Source organism: Belonocnema kinseyi, chromosome 4 (genome assembly GCF_010883055.1).
Source record: "Belonocnema kinseyi isolate 2016_QV_RU_SX_M_011 chromosome 4, B_treatae_v1, whole genome shotgun sequence".
In the NCBI taxonomy this organism is placed as follows: Eukaryota; Metazoa; Arthropoda; class Insecta; order Hymenoptera; family Cynipidae; genus Belonocnema; species Belonocnema kinseyi.
The window spans coordinates 43,948,381-43,962,438 of NC_046660.1; the positions used below are offsets into that span (position 1 = coordinate 43,948,381).

The 14,058-nt window shown below is 24.5% G+C and overlaps 1 protein-coding gene across 1 annotated transcript in view; it reads right to left on the reverse strand.

Annotated features, from left to right (window-relative positions):
* LOC117170871 (surfactin synthase subunit 2) overlaps window positions 1-11,322 on the reverse strand; it is a 74,569-nt gene extending 63,247 nt beyond the window's left edge. The window contains exon 1 of the mRNA XM_033357915.1: window positions 10,952-11,322. The gene's annotated coding sequence lies outside the window, so the exon portion shown is untranslated. The remainder of the gene's footprint in view (window positions 1-10,951) is intronic.
* Window positions 11,323-14,058: the final 2,736 nt, after the last annotated feature.

Sequence of the window (14,058 nt, forward strand, 5' to 3'; positions counted from 1 at the left end):
GTGTTGCTCAATTTTGTTCGAGCTTATGTTACGAACTTTTTAGTAATTTCGCTGATCTGACTTCATTGTTGAATTCAGCGGTTCGAAATCCATAACGATACACCAAATGTTTTCATCATATTGAAAATGCTAAAAGCTATATAAAGCTATAGGTGTGTTATGACACATTTGCTATTCGCAACATAGGAAAAATGATTGTGCGAATATTGCATGGGAACGATTAATCAAAGTTTTATAAAATGAACGTTGTTAGACTAGAATAAGTCGTGTGGTATGAAAAATGTTGGGTTGCAACGCTTCATAGTAATTTATGTTATCACTGATAATAGTATGATATTAGTACTTCCAGTATCACACGGTAAACCTTTCAACCTTTCTTCTATGCAACATTAGTTTGTACACATTCTGAACGTATTTTATGCACATTTTACGCCGGATACTACTATATCAAATGCTTTGTTTTGTGCTGAGTCTTTTCACGATCAACGATAACCTTACTATGAATGCGCATGCAGATTTGCATAATAGAAAAGGCATGTCTTTAATTAACCATAATTAGTTAAACATTCACGAACACTTGATTATTTATACTTCATTTTTTTCCTTGTCTACAGGCCTTGTCCCTTGTCTCAAGTCACTTTTAGTCACTTTTTTGCAAGTCACTGATGCAAATTCAAAAGATTAATGTAAAATAATTATACTAGAAAATTGTTTTATTTCATAGCATCTGTTATTTAAAATAATTAAAAAGAAAAGCAAGGACGATATTGTTGATAATTGACATAAATTTATGTTTTTGCGTCAGAATTAACATGTAATATATTTGTGTAATAAATAGACAGTTAGAACGATGCATTTTTGCTTAAAACTACATAATCATTAGGGAAAAATTTATTATAACATAAAGCTGTTCATAATTGTAACTTTAATTTTTAAAATCAAAATCAAATCACTTTTCCTTTATATAACCAATTTCCGGTTAAAATATCCACATTACAAAAAATTTTTTTATTATTATTATACTATTTTCGGGAAAATATACTTTTTCCAAGTTTTTTTTAGGAATTGAAATGTTTAATTATCAAAAACCCATATAAATTCATGTGAATATTACATTTTTTACACATATAAAAAAATACAAATTTAGATTTTTTCTTGACTTCTTAACAATTTAAAATGGAATTTTAAATTTTCATAATTATTGAATTAACAACAGAAAAAACTACAACTTATATTTTTTTTCTATATTTTTAAGTGTTGAAAATTCAGTTTTTAATTTTCTTTAGTCCTCAATATTCTTCATTTTTCAACAGTCAAATTTTTAACTGCTATAAAATTATGAATCTGATTAAAAATTTATAGAATTTTTGATAAAAATATCAGTGTCTAACGAAGAACATAAACGTAATCTGAAATTCTTTAAGCTTGTAAACTTTATTATTCGAAACAAAAATCATTGGATTCAATTGTAATGATTTTTTTTAAATATCCATTTCAAGCTGAAAACAGCAAAATAGCCTAAAGTTGTTAAAAAGTGGTAAATATTCATGGAAATCTGTTCTTTTTAGGTACCAATAAATACCGATGAAAAATACTACCATAAAATAAGAACAAATTTTTACAAATTATAAATCTTGTTTTGGATATGAATTTTTCTGAATAATTTTGATGCAAAAAACGTTAATATAACTTTAATTGTTCCTAAACAGTCAATCCTCTTTTAAATCTATTTGCAAAACTGTTAGCATGACTTACATTGTATAAAAAATTTTTTCTTGTTTTAAAATATAAATATTTTTTACTAAAAATACCTATTTCTGAGTAAAAATACCTACTTCTCGTGTAAAACGCCGACATAGCCTAAATTAAAAGAAAATTGTAAATCTTCTTTCAAATATAATTTTTTGTAAATTAAGAATATCAATTTCATATCTGGTTTAAATTGTAAAGCTTTTTGTTTAGAAATACCAATTTTCGATATAAACCGGCCGAAATTGGCTTTCCAATTTTTGTTTTTGTTTAAAAAGACAACAAATAGGAACAGAATACGAAATTTTTCAAGCTTTTAAATTCTATTCCTTTAAACAAAAATCATTGGATTTAAATATAATTATTTTCTTTGAAAATTCATAGTTTCAGGTGAAAACACCAACATAACCTCAAGTTGTTAAAAATTGTAAATATTCTTTAAATCCTAAAAATTTTGTATCAAAAATACGAATCATTTCCAACGAAAAACACTAACTCAATATAATATGAAATTGTCTAGAATTTTAAATCTTTTGCGAAATCTGATTATTTTGATCAAAAATAATTAATTTTATGTGAAATACGTGAATATAACCTAAAACTGTTGTTAACTTTTTTTCTAATATAATGATTTTTTTACAACAAATTTCGTTTTTGGTGTAAAATGCTAAGTTTTGAACTTTATTTAATACAGCAGTTTTGTAAAATTCAAAAAACGATTTTTTAATGAAAAACACCAAAATAATTTAAAAATTTTAAAAGATTTAAAATATTTCCAATTTTATTGATCATTAAAAAATGCTAATGAAACTCAAAAAAACTAATCTAATGCTTTAAAAAAGTATTTTAATACATTATTTCAAAATGATTAAAAAAAATTAAGCTAATCAAAATCTAATGATTTTGATTTAAAAATGTTCATTTTCAGCAAGAAGTGCTAATTAAACCGAAAAACTAATCTAATGATTTAAAACATTATTTTAATCAATTATTTTTAAATGATAAAAAAAAAAGAATCTAATTGAAATCTAATGATTTTAATTTAAAAAGATTCATTTCCAATAAAAAGTATTAATGGAACCGAAAAAATTTCCTTATTGTTGATGAATGACCTTAGCCTCGAATTTAGCTGTGCAAAAGTATTTTACAAATTTAATTATAAATTCACTTCAAGTAATGAAAAGCCAATTACGTTTTCAACACTTTTTTCAGATACAAATTTACTATAGTCACTTTTTGTATGCAAAGGTCAGTTTAGTCACTTTAATCCAACTTATTTAAAATTTTATTTTTAAACAATTGAAAAACTTTTTTCTGGAAAATTCATATCTTTTAGGCCCAAAATTATACTATTTTGTTGAAGATTCGCATTTTGGGCTTGAAAATTCACCTGTTTGGTTGAAAATGCACCTGTTTTTGGCTAAACTCTTTCTTGGCTGAAAATAAACTTTTTGTTATAAATTAATTATTTCGGGATTAAAAGTCAAATTTTTTTAAAACCTTTTAGGTTTTAGCTTGAAAGCTCAACTTTAAAAAGAAATATAAAATATTTTAGTTGAACATGCAACTACTATTTGGTTGAAAATTCAGCAGTACTAATTTCAAATGGCCTTTTTTTGTTGAAAATTCATCTTTGCAGGATTGAAAGCTAAAGGCTTTTAAAAATATTGGATTAAATTAAACTCTAGCTGAAAATTAATCTTTCTTGGTAGAAAATTAACATTTTTGTTAAATACTCATCTCCTTGCTGGTAAAAATTAATTCTTTTGTGTTTAAAAATGTAACTGTAAAGTCATAATTATTAATTATTATTATTAATAATAATAATGTTATTATTATTATTATTATTATTATTTATGACGCTATCATTTATCATTATTAAATATTCGTCTTGTTTGATTGAAAAATTATATTCTTGGCTGCAAATTAACGTTTTTGGTTAACAATTTATCTATTTTATTCAGAACTCATCTCTTTTGTCAACATTTCATTTTTTTTAGATAAAAATAGAACAATTTGGTTGAAAATTAATAATCTCTTGTGATTTAGGTTTTAACTATTTGGTTCAATATTCGTCTTTTTTGAAAAATTTATCTCTTTGTTTAAAATGTAAAACATTTTATTTTTGGTTGAAAATTGATCTTTTTTAATAAAAAATACAAAATTTCTCCAACAAATAATATAATAATACAACACACACACACATGCGCGTGTGTGTTGTGTGTATGTATGTATGTCAATCTCTAATAATACAAAACGAATGAATTTTCAACAGGAGAAAATGAGATTTCAACAAAAGAGTTGTAAAAATTCAGTTTTAACCAAAAAAGGGAGGTTACGACAAAACAATGAAGCCCTTAGACAAGGAGTTGAATTTTTAGTGAAAAATAGAATATTTAATACTTCAACAAAAAAATTTTAATTTTTTTTTTAACAATTGAATGTAAATGAAAAAAAAGGAATTTTCAAGAATTTTCCAAGTTAATTTTCAAGTTAAATTTTCATTGAAAAACATATATTTTCAATTTCTAAAAGTGAATCTTCTATAAAAATAGATGAATTTTCTATCAAATGGTTAAATTTTCTACGAAAAAGTTGAATTTTCAAAAAAAAAATTGAATTTTTGACCAAATAGTTTAATTTTGTACCAAATTGTTGAACTTTTTATTTTTTTTGGTAAAAAAATAAAGGCGTCAAAAAAATTATATTCAGAGGTTCCGCAAGCCCCGTGAGCTTTTACACGTATTTCCCATTAGAAAAAAATACGCTTTCGTGCATTTTATTTGTCAAGTTGAAACTCGGCATAAGTATCTCTTTAAAATTAGCTATAGAATACGAATCAATAACTGCTTTTTAAATATCAACCCAATAAGTCTTGTTTATAGGGTCCCATAAAACCTCATAAGTGAAGAATTGAGTATTAAAATTAATACTTTATATTAATAAGTAGATGTTGAAATAAATAGTTGAAACAATTAATTATTGTTTATAGCAATTTTATTTTAGAATAAAGTTCGAAAATCGCGGTTTTTTCTGAATTTTTCAATTTGTTTTTAACTTTTCGCTCAGAGCAAGACAATAATAAATTAAGTTTTAAAAAAATAATTGCTTAAACGATTTTTTATTATTTATAACAATATTCGCTCAGAATAATGCTACAAAGTTTGAGTTTTTTTTTCAATTCTTCACTTTTTGTCTAACATTCAATCAGCGTGAGGTAATAATTATTTTGTAATAACCAAAACAATTGTGTTAGCAATTATTATAATTTTTAATAATGTACTCTTCAAATAATGCCAGAAACTTCAAGTTTTTCTAAAATTTTCCACTTTTGGTCTACATTTAATTAGAGCAAGGTAATAATTTAATTTAACAAAAATAATGTAAACAATTTAATATAATTCGTAATAATCTTCTCTTTGAATAATGCTAGAAAGTTGCAATTTTTTTAGAATTTTCCATTAAATGTCTTCTTTTTAATTAAAGTGAGGTAATCATTAATTCTAATAAAAAAATACTTGTTTAAACAATCTATTTCAAATAATATTCTCTTTCAATAATTCTAGAAAATTGTGAGTTTTTATAAAATTTTACACTTTTCGCTACTTTTAAGTAGTGTGACGTGATAATTAATTAAAATTACGAAAAATGATTGCTTGAACAATTCATTATAATTCTTAATGATATGCTCTTTGAATAATGCTGGAAATTATCGGGTTTTCCTACAATTTTTACTTGAGTCTACTTCTAATACAGAGCGAATTAATAATTAATTAATTAATTAATGGACGTTAACACAAATAATTTTTTTAACATTTTATTATTACTAATAATAATATTCGCTCAGAATAATGCTAGGAAGTTGAGGTATTAATTATGTTATATTTTTATTAAATTTCATTACTTATTACCTGACTCTAAGTGAACGGTGTACAAGAAGTATAAATTGTTGCAAAAATTATTTTTGTAACTTGAAATGATTATTAGATCACTCTAATTGAAAAGTGCACCAAAAGTAGACAATTTTAGAAAAAACAGCTACTTTTTAGCATTATTAGGAGACAATATAGCTATAAATAATATAAAATGTTTTGAACAATTATTTGTGTCAAGTTTAATTTATTATTGTCTCGCTGTAACTTAAAAATTAAAAACCAATTAAAAATTCAGAAAAAATCACGGCTTCATAATAGAAAAATTAGATTTTGCGAGTTTTTGCTATCAATTAAGATCTTTTTCGGTTTTTAAATAAAAATTGTTTCTAATACATTAAATGCTACATTCTATTGAGAATTAGATGTTTAAATAATCGTTATGAGTTACATAATAATATTAATAAGAAGTATGATAGAAAGTTGCAATTAAAAAAAAAAACACTTTTTGTCCACTTTCCATGTATGTATGGTGAAGTAATAACTCATTTAAATAATGAAAAAGAAATATTTAAACAATTTTTTAACATTCTATCTGTAAATAATTATAGGAAATTGCCCGTTTTTCTGAAATATTCAGCTTTTTGTCCACTTTTCACTTAGAGCGAGGTAAAAATGAATGCAATTCAACAAACTTAACTGCTTAGAAAAATTATAATTTTTTACAACAATCTTATTCTATAGTAATGCTCAATACTCGCGGCTGTTTTCTGAAATTTTTTATTTCATGTCAACTTTTTACTTAATGAGGCTTACTACTTTTAAAATGAATTTTTTTGATAGAAATTCAAAAAGTTTATTGCGAACTGCTTGGTTAAATTGATATCTGTTTCGGTAAAAAAAAAACTTTTTTGTTCAAAATTGAGCACTTTGCCTAAAATTTTTTTTCTTTCTTGACTACAAAATGTTATTTTATTGAACATTCGGCGATGTAGTTTGAAAGTGTATCTCTATGATAGAAATTTCATCTTTTTTGTCAAAAATACAACTGCTTGTATAAAATTATTTCTGTTTTATTTAAAAAAATATTGTTTTATAGAAAAATCACATTTTCAGGTTCAAAATGCAACTATTATGTAGAAAATTCGTAATTTTGGGTAGAAAAATTTATAATTGAGTAGAAAATTCAATAATTTATTTGAAAATTGAACTACTTTGTTAAAAAATCATTTATTTTTTTAAAAATGAACTATTTTGATGAAAATTCGGTTTCTTTGTTTGGTTAAAAATTACTTTTTTAACTGAAGATTTATCTATTTTATTTTTGATTGAAAAATGATACTTTTTAATGGAAAATTCAACTATTCAGTTAAAAATTCTTGCATTTTGTTAAAAGTCCGTCCTTTTTGGTAGCAAATTAATTTTTTTTTATTGAAAATCTATCTATTTGGAAAGTTGTACTTTTTTGGGAATTTTTTTCATTGTTTTGGCTTCTCAGTTATAAACTAATAGGAAATTAACAATAGAAAATCAGATTATGGAAAATCTCTTTCTTCTTTAATTATATATTCTTTTGAAATGACACAAACATTTTGGAAAATTCTATACGGATAATTTTAAATGTATTTACTAAAAGCCTTTTTATTTGAATTAATATTTGAATAATATTTGTTTCTAACTAAAACGATAAAGAAAACCTAAAAATTGGTAGAAAAATTTTAAGATTTTTAGTATTAGCTTAAGATATATTGGCTTTAAATAATATTAATTTGTTTAAACAAGTATGTCTGTTATATGGTATTCATAATTACCTCGCTCTAAATAAAAGGTTGACGAAAAGTGGAAATTTAAAAAAAAGCTGCAACTATTTATCATTGCTATAGAAAAATATACTTATAAACAATAATAAATTGTTTAGAAAATTATATTTATTACATTTCATCAACTATTCTCATACTCTAAGTAAAAATTTGACAAAAAGTTGAAAATTTTTGAAAAAAAAACTAGAAACCTTCTAACATTCCTTAAAAAGAATATTGTTAAAAATAATAATATAAATTGTTTAAACAATTATTTTTGTTAAATTTGATAGATTATTGTCTCTATTTCACTAAAAATTAAAAAATATGTAGGAAATTTCAGATTAACCCAAGACTTTCTAACATAATTCTAAGATAAAAACGCGATAAACAATGTCCAAATGCTTAAACAATTTATTTAAATATCCATTTTATTAGGTAACAGGTAGGCTAACTTGTAAAAGGTAACCGTACTTTTATCAGGTAACAGTTAGGGGGGGGGGGGATTCCAGACAATTTGTTATGATTTTTTACGGTAGGAGAAAGAGGGTCCTTCACTCATGTAAACCATTTTTTTGAATTTGCAAACACTTTCATCTGAAGATTAACTTTTTAGTTATAAATCTTATTATTTGGTGTAAAATTGAATAATTTTTTTCAAAAAGACATCCTTCTTGCTTGCAAATTTGACAGTTTTGTTTTAATTCGTCTTTTAAAAGAAAAATATTTTTTCCGAAAATTTGTCTTTTTTCTTTAAGAGTTCAGCTTTTTTAGCTTTTTCAGTATTGTATTAAAAAGTAATTTGAAATCTTTTTGAATAAAAATTAAACTTTTTTGAAAATGTGTCTTTTTATTTAAAAAATTAACCTGTTTTAGTATAATTTTCATTTTTCATTTTTCTTTGGGTGAAAGTTAAACTTAAAAAAAATGGTCTCTTTTAATTCAAAATTCATCTGTTTCAGTATCAATTTCATCTTTCTTGTATAAAAATGCAACTATTTGGCAGAGAGTTCAACTATTTTGTGAAAAAATCATACTTTTTGGTTAAAAAAAATATTTTTTTTGCATGTAAATTCATTTTTTTCGCAGAAACTTATTTTTTGTTGTAAAATTTCTATTTTGATTTCAAAAAGTCAAAAATAAATCTGTTTTGGGTGGAAATTGACCTATTTAAACATTTAAAAAGATTGAAATTCATCTTGTCAAACAGAAATTTCATCTTTAATGATAAAACTGTAACTATTTGTTAGAGAATTCATAGTTTTAATAAAAAGTCTTTTTTTTTTTTATTAAAAATTCGATTTTTTGGATTGAAAATTGAATTTTTACTGTAGACACTTATTCCTTGTTAAAAAATTTATGTTTTGATCGTGAAAAGTTTACTCAACTGTTTTTAAACCGAAAATACAAGTCTTTATTGAAAATTTATGTTTCTAATTTAAAATTTAAATTTTGGAGTTTATTTAATGAAAATGCAACTTTCTGGTTAAACACTTTTCTTCTTTGCTTCAGTATTGAACTATTCTGTTCAAAAGACTTGTTTTCATCACTTTTTTAAGAAATCATTTTCTTCTGGAAGATTTATATTTTTGGTTGAAATTTCATGTCTTCGGTTTAAATTTTAACTATCTTGTTCAAAATTATCATATTTAACGGATAATTTCCCTACTTGGGCAAAGGATATATTACATTGTTAAGAATTTATTTTTTTGATTGAAAGTCGAAAATTTAACTGTTTAGTCGAAAAGTATTTTTTGGTTTAAAATTAATTTTTTAACTGAAAAATGTAACTTTTTCATTTTTGAATGATTGATCTTTTTTAGTTCAAAATTCTTCTTTTTTAGTAAAAAAAATCATTTTCTTGGTTTGAAATTTCCTGTTTTTTGGGTAAAAATGCATCAGTTTCGTGGAAAAATAATTATTTCTAAAGTCATATTTTGGTTTAAAAATTAAATTGTTGTACAGAAAATTCGTCTTTTGGTTTGAAGGTTAAACAATTTAGATAAACTTTAATTTCTTTCTTGAGTTAAATATTTTTATTTATTGAAAATTTGTCTTTTTGGTTTAAAAATTTTTTTGGTATAAATTTCATCTTTTTGTATTAAAATATAAACTATGACTCTTTTTTGTTGGGAATTTATCTTTTTAAGTCAAAAATTCAACTTTGATGTCTAAAGTTTGATTTTTTTTATAAAAATTCAAGTATTTTGTTAAAATGTAATCTTTTATTGTAGAAAATACATTTTTTGGTTAAAAATAAATTCACAAATATAAACATTTTGAATCTGTATCTGAAATACTGTTTTATTCCGTTTGTAAAAGATTCCACGTTAAAAATATAACAAGAACAAAATGCTCGTATTCGAATAATAATGATCAAGGAAAATGAAAAATTAGTCCAGAAAAAACAAGGGAGTTTTGAAAATAAAGTTCTCGGAAACCCTGCTTAATTCTGCTATGTAGCAATACCTGGCAAAAAATTTCTGGAAAATAAAAATTATGTACAGTAAGAGGGGGGGGGGGGTAGTTTTTTACGTTTTTTATAGGAGCGTGGGGGCAGGGTCTTTGAGAAAGCCTATAATTTGTTACGTAACTTAAGTACGGCCCCTTATGGAGTTTTTCGTGATCCTGTAAAATAGATTTATGGAGGTTCTATTCAAAAATTAATTTTTGTTTAATATTTTATTACTGGTTGTGAAGAAAAATACTGAATTTCATCTCGATTCACGTAAGACAAACGATTCTGAATAAAATATACAAAAACTGTTAACTTTATGGGACCTGAGGAACATCTAAATATATTTTTTTCTACAAAACACATTTTTTGTGTGTATTTGAATGCATGAAAATTCGAAAAATAAATTCTTCAATGCATTTTTGAACTGCCCTGCTCTCGAAACATATTATATTGATTTACCTTTCTTTTATCGTGTTATGTTGAGTTTTGTTATACCACACTTTGTTTAGTTGTAATGACATGTAACGCTTGTTTTTAAAGTTAATGAAATGTTACAGTAACGGTAGTTTGTGAAACAAACGATTACAGCAGAGATTTGCAACTACCGTATGATTTCGCTTCGCGTACTAATGCTATCTTAAGAAATCAGAGAACATAATATGTGTAATAGTTTATGAGGAGAGAGAGAGCGAGAGTTTGATAGAAGCAGGAATTAATGCCAGGAAAAGGCAGAGAAGGGGGCCTAATATGTCGGCTTCATCAAGCGAGTGTGCGTACCGTGAAAGTTTCTGCGTTTTGAAAATCGTTCCGGTTGAAGGAATATTACTTCATCTGGACCAGATAATTTTTTCCATCAATAATGTTCGCTAATCATGCGTAAAAATTATCTCAGCAAAAATTCTTTGAAAAATATTTCTCACTTTCGTAAAGTCGACATTCTACTATGTTTCGGATCTAGAGCAAACTTTTCCTAGATAAGGGACATTGCTATGATAATAATTTCCTGTTTGTATTTAATTTCTCTCATTTGCATGATGCATTTTTTTTATCAAAAGTTTATGCAGTTTACTCACATTTGACTGATTTCGTATTCACTATGAGTTCACTGAAACTGTTGAACACACAATAGTTAGCACAATGAAAAAAAAAGAGAAAACAAATTTCACTCAATGATCAATTTTGATCAATGATCATTTCACTTTTTTCACTTGAGTAACCTGTTATAACTTCGGAATTTGCACTAAATTCCTGAATGGATTGTAGGCAACAATCCTTAATTGCAATCACTAATTAATTGATTAATTGTCGAATCACTTTTTTCTTCACGATGATGAAACATAATCACATTCTTTAGATCAGATTAGGTTTGATCTTGGTGGAGATTTTTATTGAAACGTCGAGAATTTTGGTGGGAGTGGAGTCTCTTTTGTTGGATGATTATTGGCCTGGCTGGCGCGAGAGAGTGTCTCTTCTCATGGACGCTGCTCATGCTTTTATATGAAGCTGGCTTCCAGGACCCTGAATCGTTTGTTGTATGCCCTTCCACGAGAAGCTATTGTACTTTTCTGAATATTGGTATCGGTTCCCATCAATTTTAATTTACGACTTGCTTTCTGTGCACCCTTTTAAACGGCTCTTTATTCAGAATAACTAGAATACTGTCCTTGTAATTAAAAAAAAAACTCGGAAATATTTTTTTTAAATTTGAAAAAAATTAAAAAATACACCTTAAAATTATTTCCGGATGAACTATTCATCAAGGTAGAAATAAATTTCACTATTTGCATTTGAATTGAATTTTCTTGAAGGACCATTTACCCTGATTTCTGGATGATTTGTCACATAAATTTATTAAATTATTTGGTTTTTATATCAAAATTTTTATTTTTAGTTTTTAAGAGTAAGGAAAATATAACATTTATGTTCATGATGAAATTGAGTAAAAACGGTTAATTTTTGCTATTTATATTAAGAAAATTTAATTCTCTTTTATATTTATTCTATAATATGGCTTAAAGGGTATTTAAATCAATTCTTGCTTGAATCATCCTATACATTTTCTAGTCAATTTAATTTTCGATTATCTCGAATAGCGACTAAAAAGTCTTTTTTGGTTTAAAATTCATCTTATTTTTTTTCCTTTAAAGTGTGAATAATCGTTTTAATTTTTTGTCTAAAAATTATTTTCTTTTGTTAAGCATTAGGTTTAAAATTCCTTTCAAATATTAAGCATTTGGTTAAACATTATATATATTTTTTAGAAATTAATCTTTTTTTGGTAGAAAATTAATCATGATGGTTCAAAAATAATCTGGCTGGCTTAAAATTTATCTTTTTGCTTGAAAATTTGTTTCTTTGTTGGAAATTAGTTTGCTTATTTAATTGAAAATTATTTTTTTTTAAATACAAATCTAACTATTCTACTTTTTGTCAAAAATGTATCCTTTTTTTTATAAAAATTTAATCTTTTTTGTTGAAAATGTATCTATTTGGTAGGTAACTTTTTTTTACTGAAAATTGAAACATTAAAAAATTAAATTTTTTCAATCAAAAATTCATCTATTTTCTTAAAAATTTGTCTTCTTTCGGTACAAAGTTCATCCCTTACGTTAAAAATTCAACTATTTGGTTAAAAGTCCTTTTTTGTCCATTTCGATGAAAATTAATTTGACTTATAAAAACTCATTTCTCTAACAGAAAATTGAACTATTCTATTTTTGGTTAGAAATTGATCTTTCTCAGTTGAAAATTCATTGATTTTGTTGCAAATTTGTCTTTTCTTGGTAGCAATATAACCTTATTGGTAGAAAATTCAACTATTAGTATGAATTTAGTTGATTTACTTAAAAACTTATTGCTCTAACTGAAAATTAAACTATTCTATATTTTGTTGCAAATTTATCTTCTTTACGTGAGAATTCATTCACTTTTGAAAAAAAATGTCAAAACAAAAATAAAAAAGTTAATATTTAACAAAATAAAATCAAAGTTTGAACAAAAAAGTTAGATTTTCAACCAAAAAACAAAAACTAAAAAATTTAACAAAGTAGGTTAGCTTTCAGCCAAATAGATAAATTCTCAACAAAAACGGATGAACTTTTAACTAAAAAGTTGAATTTTTAACAAAAAAGATTAATTTTCCACCGAGAAGATTAATGTTTTACCAAAAAAGGAAATATATTTGAAAATTCATATTTTTTCGTAGTGAAAACTGATCATTTTTATTTATTAATTTCTTTTTCTGGTCACTTCTTGACTTAAAAATCTTTATTTGTCCAAAATTTACCTTTTTGATTTTTAAATTAACCTTTTTCATAGAAATTTCATACTTTGTTTGCTAAAAGTGCAACGGTAACATTTTTTGTTGATAAATCATTAATACAGGTTATTTGGTTATAAATGTAACTGTTTGATAAAAAATTTATTTCGTTTGGTTAAAAAAATTCTTTTTTTGGTTTAAAAATAAACTTTTTTTGATGAAACATTTGACTTTTTAGTTTTAAAATTAAACTATTTTGTTGATAATGCAACTGTTTTGGTTATCGTTTAATCTTTTTGGTTTGAAAAGTTGATTATTTGGTTGACAATTAATCTCTTTTGGTCGAAAATCCAATTGCTTTGTTGAACATTCTTATATTTGGACAGAAAATTAGTCCTTGTGGATTAAAAGTTCTTCTTTTTGTGTTAAAAATGGAATTTCTATCTAAAAAATCAACTAGTTCATCACAAATCAAATTATTATGTTGAAAATTGAACTATTTTGTCAAAAAGTGATCGTTTTTGGTCGAAAATTCAAATTTTTGTGTGGAAAATTTCGTCTTTTTGGATTAGAAACTTATTTTTTTTTTTGGTTGAAAAGTAATATCTTTTTGGTTTAATTAAGCAAAACATTTTTTCAGTTTTTTAAATTTTAATCAGAAATTGTTTTATTTTGTTTATAAAATATTCCATAGTAAAATTTTTACAAGAGTAAAATTCTGCTATTTGAATATTAATGGTCAGGAGAAAAAAAATTGGTCATAGAAAAATCAGGAAATTTTGAAATTGCTGTTTATTGGCTACCCTGTAATGGTATTTCTATATTTAATTCTCTAGGACGGAAAAGCCCTCTAAGGGGCAAGTCATACATAATAATATTATACCATTAGGCCAAATCCCTTTAGGGGTAAAATTGACTCAC